At 35.0% G+C, this 13548-nt stretch overlaps 1 long non-coding RNA gene across 1 annotated transcript; it reads left to right on the forward strand.

Moving 5' to 3' along the window:
- Nucleotides 1-10037: 10037 nt before the first annotated feature.
- LOC145030991 (uncharacterized) lies at nucleotides 10038-11137 on the forward strand. Its single transcript, XR_013676818.1, has 2 exons — nucleotides 10038-10165; nucleotides 10830-11137. It is a non-coding gene; the product is annotated as an uncharacterized LOC145030991 (long non-coding RNA).
- Nucleotides 11138-13548: the final 2411 nt, after the last annotated feature.

The raw sequence follows: 13548 nt of genomic DNA on the forward strand, positions 1-13548 counted from the left end.
GGGATCTTCGGGGGCTTCGGGACTTGCTTCGGGTCTCAGGAATGATATGAGGGCTTCGGGATATTTCTTGCACAAAAAACGATGTAAAAGTGGAGAGATAGAAGAGAAAATGAGCAACAAGGCCGTCTGCCCTCGCACCCTTTATATAGGGTCTGATTCCTCGCATTATGTTGGGCGTAATGCTCCGGTACGCGGGGCATAGTCCGGATTAGACCGGAGTCGTCATCGCATACGAACGCGGAACACTCGAGTGGTTCATGCATAATGGTACGTTGGGCATACAGCACTACGCTGGGCGTTGTTTGGATCAGATCGATGACTCCTCCCCTCCTTCGGATAATATCCGAATTTATATTAAAATTATATATATATATATATATATATATATATATATATATATATATATATATATATATATATATATATATATATTAATTATTTAAAAACTTCTGAAATTCATATCTTCCTCATACGAGCTCCGTTTTCGACGTTCTTTATATCCACGCATAGGTGAAACTACGCTCTACAACTTTCGTTTAGACTCCGTCGGCTAATTTTGATTTATTTTTATTATTTATTTTTAGTAGGCCAGGACAGGAAAACTCTGTTATAAATTCATAACTTCTTCATCTGATGTCCGTTCTCGTCTGTCTTTTTATCGTTGCACTACTAATGACGAGATCTTCGATTCTCGTTTAGATTTCTTTGGCTAGAAATCACATGATCTCATATTCGAGGTTCGGGCTACATACTGCTATGTTGAAACTTTGGAAAATCATAACTTCCTCATACGAAGTCAGATTTGGACAATCTTTTTATGCACGCTCTCGGTTTAACGAACTCTACATCATTTGTTTAGATCACTAAGGCTAAATATCGCTCTATCTCAAATTCACATTTTACGTCATTCAGCGTCGTGCTGGTCCTGCCGCGAAACTTCGACAGGTCATAACTTCTTTGTTATAACTCAGATTTTGGCATTCTTTATATCTCCGGAATCCTTGTTTCAACCACTTCATCTTCAAGCAAAGATATCGGGCTTATCTCACACTTTACTTTTGACGCTTATTTTATTCTTAATCCATTAAATTATAATAATTAAGAAAACAAACACGTAAATCACCTAATTCACATAATACTCAAATATTTCATCATTAATACTTCAAAAAGAGTTATAAAGGTTAACCTAGACTATCACATCAACGATAATGCCTTGACTGGAAATGCGGGCATTACACTGGAAGGGTGTGATCCGCTTCAGGAAGAGGGGGAAGTTGGGCTCTCGATATGTTGGACTATTCCGGATTATTGCCAGGGTTGGCAAGGTTGCATATAGATTATATCTTCCAGAGGAGCTCAGTCATATTCATAGCACATTTAACGTATCGCAGTTGTGGAAGTGCGTTTTGGACGAAGGTGTAGTGGTATGACTGGATGATATTTAGGTTGATGAGTGTGTGAACTACGTTGAGAAGCCTGTAGCTATTCCGGAGAGGAAAGTGAAGGTCTTGCGAAGCAAGGAAGTACCTCTGGTAAAGGCACGATGGCAGCATCAGAGGGGCTCCTAGTGGACTTGGGAGCCAGAGGCTGAGATGCGGGAGCATTACCCAGATCTATTTACTGCAGCAGACTTTGAGGACGCAGTCTAATTCAAGTTGGGGAGAATTGTAACACCCTACTCAGGTATTTTTTTTATTATTATTATCTTGGACCCTTATATATACTACTTCTTGTTTTTGGACTTGTTTTGCAAAGTTGGAATGAGAAAAGGGACCATTTCTGCCAAACTCGGATTCTAGTGGCAGATCTTGAACTCGGGGCATTCCCTTAGGGAATGCAGTGCATTCACGTGCAGAGACCAAACCCTAATTTTTAGGGTTTAGGACCTATCTAAACACCTTAAGCCTCAGGTGTTGGCCTCATTCTCTACCTCCAAAAGCCTTCTAACCTAAATCTCGAACCCTAGAACCTCCAAGAGTATTGTGAGTCCATTGAGTGTGTTTTTGGTGTGTGTTGAAGCTCATCCAAGGAGGGGAAACTTAGTGCAAGGTGGTGATTCAAGAAGGAGCTCATAGATCTCGATTTTCTGCTTCATTTCCAACTCATTTGAGGTATAAAGCTCTAATCTTGTTCATGTAAAGCTAAGATCTAGGTTCCCATTGATATTTATCCCTTTTTGGTCCCATAGTTAAGATTTTGTAGTTGTGATCATTATTGAGGCTTTGATTTTCTCCTCTTATGAGAGTTGAATGCTATATTGTGAACTTGGAACCTTTTGGGGCATGCAAGTCACCAAGTCAGTGACATTATGGTCCTATATGCTCTTTAGGACTCAAATCCATGTTTTGGTCGAGTGGCTTTAAGCATTAAGTGCTTAATAAGCCTTTTTAGAATCAGCACGCGAACGCGTTGTGTAGGTCGAGGAATGCCCTGCGTTCCGATTTGGGTCTGCGATCTGAGTCAATGGAGAATGCTCAATGCTCCACTAGGGAACGCCGTGCGTTTGAGGCATAAGTGGGATGTCAAACATTTTTCCTTGGACTTGGTTTTGGGTATAGGCTTAGTAATTTGGGCCCATGTTTTGGACTAAGGACTTTGAAGTATTGGACTCCTGGATGAACTCACTCTTTTGGTCCTAGGATTGTATATTGGGCCATTTTAGATATAGATTTGGATATGGGCCTAGGCTCAATTGGGAGAAAAGGGGTAAAATGGACATTTACCCTAAGTATGATGTCACACCCCAAAACCAAGAATTGCGGAAACGTTCTAGGGCGGAGGCGTCATGTAAAGTATCACAACGCAGTATAATAGTAAACAAGTAAACAACATCATCCATTGCATTAAATATATAATTTTAATACAAGTGTGTTCTGTAGTATATAAGACACCAAGGTATGAATCAAAATATAAGATGAGTCTTGTACGCGCTCCATCTTCTCAAAAGCCGGCCTCGGTACCTGTCTACTGATGACCTGAGAATACAAGTTATATTGAAAGAGTTTATCAGCATTAAAGCTGGTGAGTTCATAAGTATTTAGTGTCTATGTTTGTATCAAAATGTTTGAAACAGTGTTTGAAGTACAAATTTGTAAACGTTTGTAGTAAAAGTATGAATATGTTTGTAAGTGTTTGTAAAATTCTGTAACTCCTAGGAAATCCTATATTTTCTACTAAAAGTAGCCTTCTACCAAGGCACAACTGTTTTGTATGTTTGTTTCTTGTGAAAGCGTGTAATTTTCCCAAGTGTAACTATCATTATCAAAATATAATTTGTACATTAATGTTTAAGTGAAGTAATCACCAATTAAATGTAAAGGGTAAATTAATATAGTATTGTAGTGTTGTATTATAGGAACTACTGTTGTACTAACTACCTTAAACCATATTTATATTAAGGTATCATGTGATTAATTGTACCATACTATCGACTATGAACAAAACAATGTAAGTCGTCAAAAGTAATGACATTTGGCACCCGAAGACCTGCAGGTCCCGCTGTAGCTAGCAGCAAGGTGTAGGATAGTCAATCCAATATAGATCTATACGCAAACTCACGCTCTCCCTCCAGGAGATTCTGGTTACAACTCGGGCCATGACAATGAAGGCATGTTCCGATACAGTGGATCATATTTATGTTATCGTATACTTGTATATGTAATGTATGTACTTGTGTAATGAATGTATTGTTTCTCGTCATAGTATAGTTGTATATGTTCTCATCATAGTATAGTTGTATAAGTTCTCATAGTAGTAAGTAATGACTCATGAATGAACTGACTCTTGTATGTTTCATTGAACTAGAAGTAGTAAGTAGTATAACCCTAAACTATACCTATTATAGTTTATTAGAAGACTTGTTTGTATGACCGAATGTACTGAACTGAGATAAAAGTCTTTATATCTATACATATATACATAATATATAAGTAAGGATTCAACGACACTCGGACAAACAACCAGGTACTTTAAGTCCACAACCAAACAAGGACAGGAAATAAAGTGGGTTATCTCTCCTAAGTCCTTCAAACCTTATTTATATAACTATATATGTAGTAGACATGGTTTTAACAATATATAAGTTGGAAAACTGTAAAAGAAAGGTTTAGTATACAAAAGTGAATTTGATAAAGAGTTTGACATGTAAAATAGTTTGATAAACAGTTTGAAGTCATTTGTTTGGTAAAATAGTTTAAAGTATGAAAAATTCATTAGTATGCTAGTTATTAATCACATGTGATTGATCTAATAATTAACATGGTTCAACTTGTATCCCCCCCCCCCCATAAAAGCATTTAAAACATTTAAAAACATTTCAAAGGTTAATTAAAGGGGTATGAACTCACCTGTAGTGAGTAGTTTGTACGGAAGTGTTGGACAAGGTGCTAGGTGTCAAGTGAGGACTTGAACACACACAATGATCCTAGTTAACATATAATAAACATATATGTATCTAATTAGACATTTAACCACTAATTAATCAAGTTAAGACACCCTAGGACATGGAAACACTTTGATTCAAGTGTTATAGGTACCAACGGGTTGCATCTAAGGGCTGTATGGCATGACATTGGAGTTTATGGCCCAAGGACCACTCCTTATGGAGTTTACGGCCCATGACCATTTCCCCATGAGTTTATGGCCGTAAACTCATGGTATTAAGTGCCAATTTGTGTTTTGAGGTCTTACAAGTCATGATTGAGCATCAATGATCAAGTCCAAGCCTTAGGAAAGCATTAGGGGCACAATAAGACTACTTTGTAGAGTTTACGGCCTAAGGACCACTTCCTTAGGTGTTTACGGCCATAAACTCTTATGGGGACTTGTTTTGATTGTTGTTTAAGGTCTTAAACACTTCTAGGAAGGATCAAGGTTGACATCCAAGGCTTGGGAAGGGACTAGGGTCCATTTAACCACCTTAAGAAGGGTTTACGGCCCAAGAACATCCTTGGCCGTAAACTCCTTTGTTCTTATGAATCTTGATGATTTTCAAGTGTTATCAAGTTCATATTAATCACACAAGAAGCTAGGTCAAGTGTACTTACAAGATAGAAGCTTGATTGGGTGTTTAAGGTCCAAGAACACTAGTGTGTGTTCTTGGTGTTTTGAAGAACACTTGAAGATCTAGTTGAAAAGCAAGAATGAATGGATAAAATTATGTATAACTACTATATGTTAGGTTATAACAACAAATCAAGTCGAGAAACACTTACGTTTTCGGAAGATCGGGTGAAGAACGGGATGATAGTTGAGAGAGAATGGGGAGTGTTCTTGAGGGTGGAAGTGAGAAATGAAAAGTTTGGGGAGTAAACTCATGCCTAAGGCATGAGTTCACGGCCACATGGGAGTTTACGGCCCAAACTCTAAAATTTTGGCCGTGAACTCCTTATTAGGGTGCTATATGTGGTTTTGCAACTCTAAGACCCGAGACGGTACTTCCTTTCATTCGTTCGTTTGAAGAATAAATACTAAAAACACTCAAACGGACTTTAAATTGGCTAACAATTATCAGAAATGTAATTGACTTTTAATTGAAGTACTTGACTTTAGAGTTTGTACAAATGAAAAATTTCGGGTTGTCACATATGAGTCCTTGGTCAAGGATGTTTTTCTAATTATTAAATGGATGTTTGTTTTTTGTGATAGTCGGTGTTTTTTGTGAGTCAGCAGTCGTGGATTTCAGTGCAGTTTGACATTGTGCGGTGAGTTCTCCTCACTATGCTAACAGGGTCTAAGGCACTAAGGTCGTACTTTTTGATTGTGTTCCGGTTTATCGTATGATGCTAGGTGTAGTGATATGTTAGATCTGTATCCTAGTATATAAGATGATGCTATGATTGAGGATCTATTAGGCATGTGTGATTATTTATATATGCTAGCTAGCGTTTGATATGATATGTGATGTTGTTTGATGGTGGGTGGGTTGAGGCGGTCCTGCTTTGTGTTGAAGGCTAACAAACCCAGGGCGTCCCGGATAGACTAAAGGCCTAGCGAGGCGTACCAATCAAGCCGAAAGCCCAGCGAACATTCTAGATAGGTTGAAGGCCTGGTGAGGCGTACCAGTCATGCTGAAGGTTCTGTGGGTGTACCAGATAGACTGTAGGCCGGTGGGGCATTCCAGTCATGTTGGAGGCCTGTATGCATGTTGTATGCATGCTGTCATTTGTATATGTTATCTAGATTGGTGTTGGTAATTTGGGGAAACTCACTAAGCTTCGAGATTATAGTTGTGGATTTTGTTTCAGGTACTTCAGATGATCGCGGAAAGGCGAAGGCTTGATTGTGCACCTCCTCACATTTTATGTTATGATTTCTAGGACTTCTCTGATGTTAAACTATTTTGAAAATAATTTGTAATAAATGGTGGTTTCTGGATATTAGGAAAGTTTAAATTTTTATGAATTATACGGATGTTACATTTACAACTTAAAAAATTTGTCTTTCTGAGTTTTTGGAATCCTTGTAAATGATACCATTATTCTTCATTTTTAGAAAAATTATTTGATATCAAGATCGATGGTACAAAAATCGACAAAGTTAGAAAATATTTACTTTAGAAGTGGTAGATTCAATCTATTGGCTTCTTCTTGAGCAACCTTACCAGAATGTCGAACAGTTCATGAGTTTTTCGGGGAACAAAAATCTCACCCATTTTTCTTGTCCTATCGGTTCAAAACCCCTACTTTTCCTACAAATATCCCTCAAAATTTCACCCATTATTCTTTCTCTCACACTCTCCCCCTCTCTCTAACGATAACGATCTAGAAAGAAAATGGGTTTTAATCTATGCACGAACAGTATCGACCAGCTTTCTGACAAGAAACTAATAGACATGGTTTTGATCTGCATGGAGAAACTAGAAAAAATGAGTAACAAAGTTAATGTTTTTGGAAGTGTAAGTGAGGAGAAATAAGGAAAGTAAATCAATCTTATTAACTATTCTCCCTAAATCCTTAATCAATCTTCTTTTATATATGTATTTTATATAAGAAGATAAAGATAAAGACATGGGATACAAATGGTTGATGCAATGTATATGGGCTAAGTTATATTAGAGAATAAACTTTAGTTGATATATATGGTTGTGTAAGAATGCTAACAACTTGTTTACATATAAATATGGCTTGATAAATGTGGTTGTGGTTGATAAGGAAAGAGAGTGATTATGGGACCTATTTTTTTAATGATAATACTAAAAAAGAAACATGAAAGGGAAAGATAGTCTTTTAATGTTTGGTAGGGACTGAATTTGAAAAAAAAAATAAAAAATAAAAAACTATAGGATGGTCTAAGTTAAAAAAAAAAAAAGAATAATGGACCAAACACGTAGACTGCCAAAATCAAAGAGACCATTCATGTAATTTATCATATATATATATATATATATATATATATATATATATATATATATATATATATATATATATATATATATATATATATATATATTAGACAAAATTGCAAAAATGGTCCCTGTGGTATGCGTTTTTTTGGGGTTTTAGTCCAAACCACGACTTTTTTGGATTGGTAATCCTTTTGACCTAGTTTGACTGTGGTTTTGGTCCCTCGAAAAACTGAAAAAACTAAAATGCCCTTTTTCTATAGTTTTTTCTATTTAATTTAATGTTTTATGATTAATAAACATTAGGCCCATCTCTCTCTCTCTCTCTCTCTCTCTCTCTCTCTCTCTTCTGATCGTCTTCTTCCTTAAGAACAAATCTTAAAATCTGGAGTGTGTGTTGTTTAAGAAAAAAAACCAAGAAAATAAGGAGGAACAAAAACTGAAAGTGTGGAGGGCTTGAGATAAACAGACCCAAGATGGTTTTTTGATCCATAAATGGACGTGGCTTCAGATCTGGAAACGGAAAGGGAAAAGCTTATGATGGTTTTCAGATTCAATGATGGAGAAGGAAAGGTTTCTGATAACAAAGGAGATGGAGAGTGTGTGCAATAAAAGGGTGGCGCCAGTTGTTGTTTCCGGTGGACCTAAAAACAGAAACACCATCGCATATGATCTGGCAAGTTCATCACTTCTCACCTTTGTTTTACTTCATCTGGTTGTTTCTTGGCTTCTTGCCATGGATTTGAAGTTCAGTTACTTTCATGAGTTTTTCTTCTGTTCTTAAATGTTCAAGTCCCGTTCTGATTTATGTGTTGCAAGGTAGATTAACGACTAACAAACACATGTATTCATCAGATCTGATTTCATGTGCGTGTTCATCAGATTTCGTGTGTGTGTGTTTTCATTTGATTTCTTGTATGTGTGTATTAATGATTTTATTTGTGTGTGTGTTCATCTGATATGATTTTTGTGTATGTATGTTCATCATATATAATTTCATGTGTGTGTTTGTTCATCAAATAGGGGTGAACTCAAGAAAAAACCCTGATTTTGTGTATGATTTTTGTTTCTGAGATGGTTTTTGGCTGAGTTGAAGTGGTAGAAAAAATTTAGGTGGAGATAGAGGTGGCAGACGATGGTGGCGCCGGACTGTGGTAGTGGAGGACGGTGGTCAAATGGTAGTGGTGGTGGAAGATGTTCTTGAGTGTTCTTTGAATCTATAAACATGTTCTTAGGTGTTTATCAAACACAAACCTAGAGAGAGAGGTTCGGTCCAATGTTTATTAAATAAAACATTAAATTAAATAGAAAAAATATAAAAATATATATAAGAAGGACATTTTAGTCTTTTTAGTTTTTCGAGAGACCAAAACCACAGTCAAACTAGGCCATAAGGACTACCAATCCAAAAAAAGTCATGGTTTTGACTAAAACCCAAAAAAATACACACCACTGGGACCATTTTTGCAATTTTCTCTATATATTATAAACTATAATAGAGTAAAGAGTTATTGTCATGAAAAACTCATAAAGTTTGACTTTAGGGTTTAAATGGTAACTGAATTAAATTTTTTCTTTTTAGACCAGTAAAGTGGGAAATGACTTATACAAACAATTTAAAATATTAAATTTTCGTGGCAGACATAATAGGTGATCATGTCGATTGTAATGGGTAGGACTCACCGAAGGGCATATTAGTGCTAATACATAAGATAAGAGACGGGAGGGATAATGGGGTGCAGTGGGTGTGTGGATAATGTCTTAATAATAATATGATAACTATACAAAAAAAAATGATAAGGGACATATTGTCATTTTAACTTGGCATGTGACCAAACTCAAAACAAAACCAAACCAAAGGATCCGTCCAAATTAAAATAAAAAAAAATTAAAAAAAAAACGATAAAGATCAAACGTACAAATTACTAAACTATAGGGACCATTCTTCTAATTTGCTTTTCGCCAATAAAAAAGAAAAAACATCTTTTTTTTCGTTGTTAAATGAAATTAATATAATATTTTTTAAGTATTAGACCAACTAAAAGCATCTCCAATGGGGACTTATTTTAGAGTTTTTTTTATTGATTTATCATTTATTTTCATTTAAAGTATTGTTTTTTTGTGTATTTATATTGACCATTCATTATATAGTATAAACCCTTAAGCATCTAACCCCTTCTATTTTTAACATATTTTATTTTTACCCCCTTAATTATATTGTAGTTTTAAATGTTTTTCATTTATTTAACTATTTAATTATTTTTATCATAGTTTTTCATTTATTAAATGTTTATATACTAATTTTTAGTGATAATCTTAATTTAAAATATTTTCTATTCAATTATAATATGTTTAAAAACTATTAATTAAATGAGGAGGTTGTATTAACATTTTAGATAGATAAAGATCAAAGTTAAATTTATAAAAAAAATAAAATAAATAAAATAAAAAAGCTATGAAAAAAGCTTAATCATTGGAGAATCCATTTAATCAGAGGTTAAAAGTATTAGATTAATGATGTGCCAAAAATATTGAGAAACGGAGATGCTCTAATAATCATTAGCAACAAATAAGATTATTTTGAAACTTTTAACAGACTCTCTTTTCTTTCTTGGAAAGTGATGCGCCAAAACTAGAGGAATGTATGTCGTGTAAATGAAAAATATCACTTCTTCAAGGGTGTAAACTAATATTATGCTTCAATAAAGCAATCAGTGGGACTGTTGATATATTGGGCTTCTTCATCACAATTCGAACTACCTGTTCACAAACACACTTTACAAAACAACAGGCATTAGCACAAGCGCATATGGGCAGAGCGAGGTACGTTTTTGTTGAAAGTTTTTCTCTTTGTTAAAGAATCACTTGTCTTAGTTGTTTTTTTGTTGTGAATCTATCGATCCTTGACGAAAGTATATATCTGGAAAAAAAATGTTTTCTTTGCTACTCGTTGTGGATTGTTTGTGAATGCTCTACGGATAAATTCAACTAAATGTTTAAATGGATAATTATGCCTCCTCAATTTCCTTCTTTGATTATTGAACAATGTTTTAGAGGAATGGTTTTCTTAGGACGGATGCTTCTATGTAGATATCAGTTCTAGCCCTAATAAATCCCCTATTTCGAGGCACGCTATTTCTTCCTCATCTTTCTCAATTTTACACGATGGTGAAGAGCTACTAAAATTAACAATCTATTCCCGCTTTCAGTCGATCTAAAGAAAACAAAAGTGAAGTTGACAAGGGAAGACAAACATCATATTAACTATGAATTTACATACACATTAATTTACCAACTAAACATGTTATGTGTCTTAAATCCTGAAGGCAATTTCTGTAATGTTAATTATCTATGGATTATACATGATATTTGAAAAAAGAGAGTTCTGCAAATTAATATTGAAAATATCCATGGATATTGTATACTAAGTAACAACTTTTAACAATTTCATCGCTTTTTTATATGTGTTACATGGCTTGGTTTGCAGGTCTATGTAAAAGCTAGAATATTGAAAGATGGAGTATGTATTTGCAATCATTAGTCCTATTGTTGAATCATTAATGGTTCCTGTCAAAAAACAGTTAGGTTATCTCTTTTCCTCCACAAAACATGTTAGGAGCATGAATATTGAAAGATGGGGTTTGTATATGTAATCATTAGTCCTATTGTTGAATCATTAATGGTTCCTGTTAAAAAACAGCTAGATTATCTCTTTTCCACCACAAAACATGTTAGGAGCATGAATATTGAAAGATGAAGTTTGTATCTGCAATCATTAGTCCTATTGTTGAATCATTAATGGTTCCTGTAAAAAAAACAGCAAGATTATCTCTTTTCCTCCATAAAACATGTTAGGAGCATGAATATTGAAAGATGGACTTTGTATCTGCAATCATTAGTCCTATTGCTGAATCATTAATGATTCCTGTCAAAAACAGCTACATTATCTCTTTTCCTCCACAAAACATGTTAGGAACATGAATACTAGAATAAAGCAATCGGCTTGTACAAGTCGTGAAGTCAAAAATCACATGGAAACAAACAACATAACTAATCTAGAGATACGTGGTCGTGCTCGTGTAACAGGGTGGTTAAAAGATGTGGAAAAGATTAAGGAAGATGCTCAAATCATTTCAAGTACAGGGAATAATCATTTCAAGTACACGGAATGGATGTTTTAACTTGAAAATGAGGTATCGAGCAGGAAGGAATGCATTCAAAATTACAGAGGAGATGGGAAGTCTTATTGAAAAAAATAGTAAGATAATTTGGCGTGATGCTCAAAAACCTCTTAGAAAGGTGATACCTAACATTATTTCAAATCGAGAGAGAAAAGTTTTAAGGATGCACTCAAGTTCCTTCAACAAGATCACACGAGCCAAGTGATAGCCCTATGTGGAATGGGAGGTATATGGAAAACCACAATGATGGAACAATTTAAAAAGGTTGCAAAAGATAAGAAAATGTTTGATTGGATTGTGAAGGTGGTCATTGGACAAAAGATTAACATGTTATTTATTCAGCAAGCTTTAGCAGAATACATGGGATAAGCTATAGATGGTTTTATGTCCCTTGCAGTTAAACTTATTGAGATAAGCTATACCTATTTAATAGAAGAAGAGGAGAAAAGGATTTTTCTGCTTTGTGGTTTGTTTCCTGATGACTTTCATATTCCAATTGAGGAACTCACAAGAGACTTATATCCATACGTAAGTCTATCTCCATACATAAGCAAGCAAAGATTATGCATTTTAACACACTCAATGTAATTGCTATCGATCAACAAATTTACATTTTTAAGATCATGTTTTTGTCCTGTCTCTCGCATCTCCCACAGCAGATACATCATTTAACAATTGTAGGGCCTACGATTATTAAATGATGATTCTGATGTGGGAGATACGAGAGACATGACAAAAACATGTGTGTAGAATCTTAAAAATAAAAATTTGTTGATCGATAGCAATTACATTGGGTGTGTTAAAATGCATGATCTTTGCTAGCTTTTGTGTTTGCTAGAGTTACTAATGGTGACTTTTCATCGATAATCAACCATGGTGATATTTCAAATTGGAGTAGAGCTGAAATGAGAGTCTTACCAAACAATTTATATTACTTGCACAGGTATGTCTGAGTTTCCTAGTGACTCTAAGTACCCAAACCTATCACTTTTGAGATTTATGTATGGAGATAAGTCTCTTAGGTTTACCGAAGAGTTTTATGAAAAAATGGAGAATCTTGAAGTTTTAGCATATGAAAAATGTCACACCCCGAAACCGATGGCGGAAACGTTTCGGGGCGGCGACGTCATACGTAGTATCACAACAATCATGTCATAGCAAGCATAGTAAACACAACCATTACATTACGATATGAATATTTACATCAGTTGAAAACAAAGTAGGTACATAGTATTATATAACAAAAGATAAAGACGATACTCCAAATATGCTCCGTCTTCTCCAAAAGTTGACTAGGTACCTATCTATCGTTGCCTTGAGAATACAATCGGTTTTGAAAACATATCAACATAAAGTTGGTGAGTTCATAAGCATGTTTTTGTATTGAAAACTAGTCACTGAATTTCTATAAATGTTCCCTTTCATTTATAAGTAAATATCGTTTGTATCGAAAATCGTTGTTACCAAGTTCTGAAATACGTATGCATGCTTACCAAGAAAATCCAATATTTTCTAACATGTTTGTTGATTTCTGAATGAAAGGTACGTTTTGTCAGAAAACCCTGGCTACCACCGGTATGTAATGTATAATCGTTTGGAAAAACCCTGATTACCACCAGTATGTATAGTAGTTTTATTACTTAAAATAAAACTATAGATTTTGTCCCTGGAATACCCTCCAGAAAGTAGAGAAGTAGTTTTATTAGTTAAAATAAAACTATAGAAGAAAGAAATCTCGTAATGATGATTAGTTTATACTTATTGTGAGTCGTATAACTATACTAATATGACTGATGACCTCCTTGACGTTCTTCAGGCGTCGCATGATTCCAAAATTTATCACCCCAGGCGTGCCCGCCTAACTGCAGCTAACAGTTCAGGTGTGGGATTGTCGATCCCGAATAGATCTATTCACAAATTTCATGCTCTCCCTCCAGGAGACTCTGGTTAAACTACCGGTGAGGATTTATTGGTACCCCGATGAGCAAAACGAAGATGGTCTCACAATCATGTATTAACTAGTTT

The sequence above is a fragment of the Lactuca saligna genome, chromosome 2 (assembly GCF_052625555.1).
Source record: "Lactuca saligna cultivar CGN05327 chromosome 2, ASM5262555v1, whole genome shotgun sequence".
Taxonomy (NCBI): domain Eukaryota; kingdom Viridiplantae; phylum Streptophyta; class Magnoliopsida; order Asterales; family Asteraceae; genus Lactuca; species Lactuca saligna.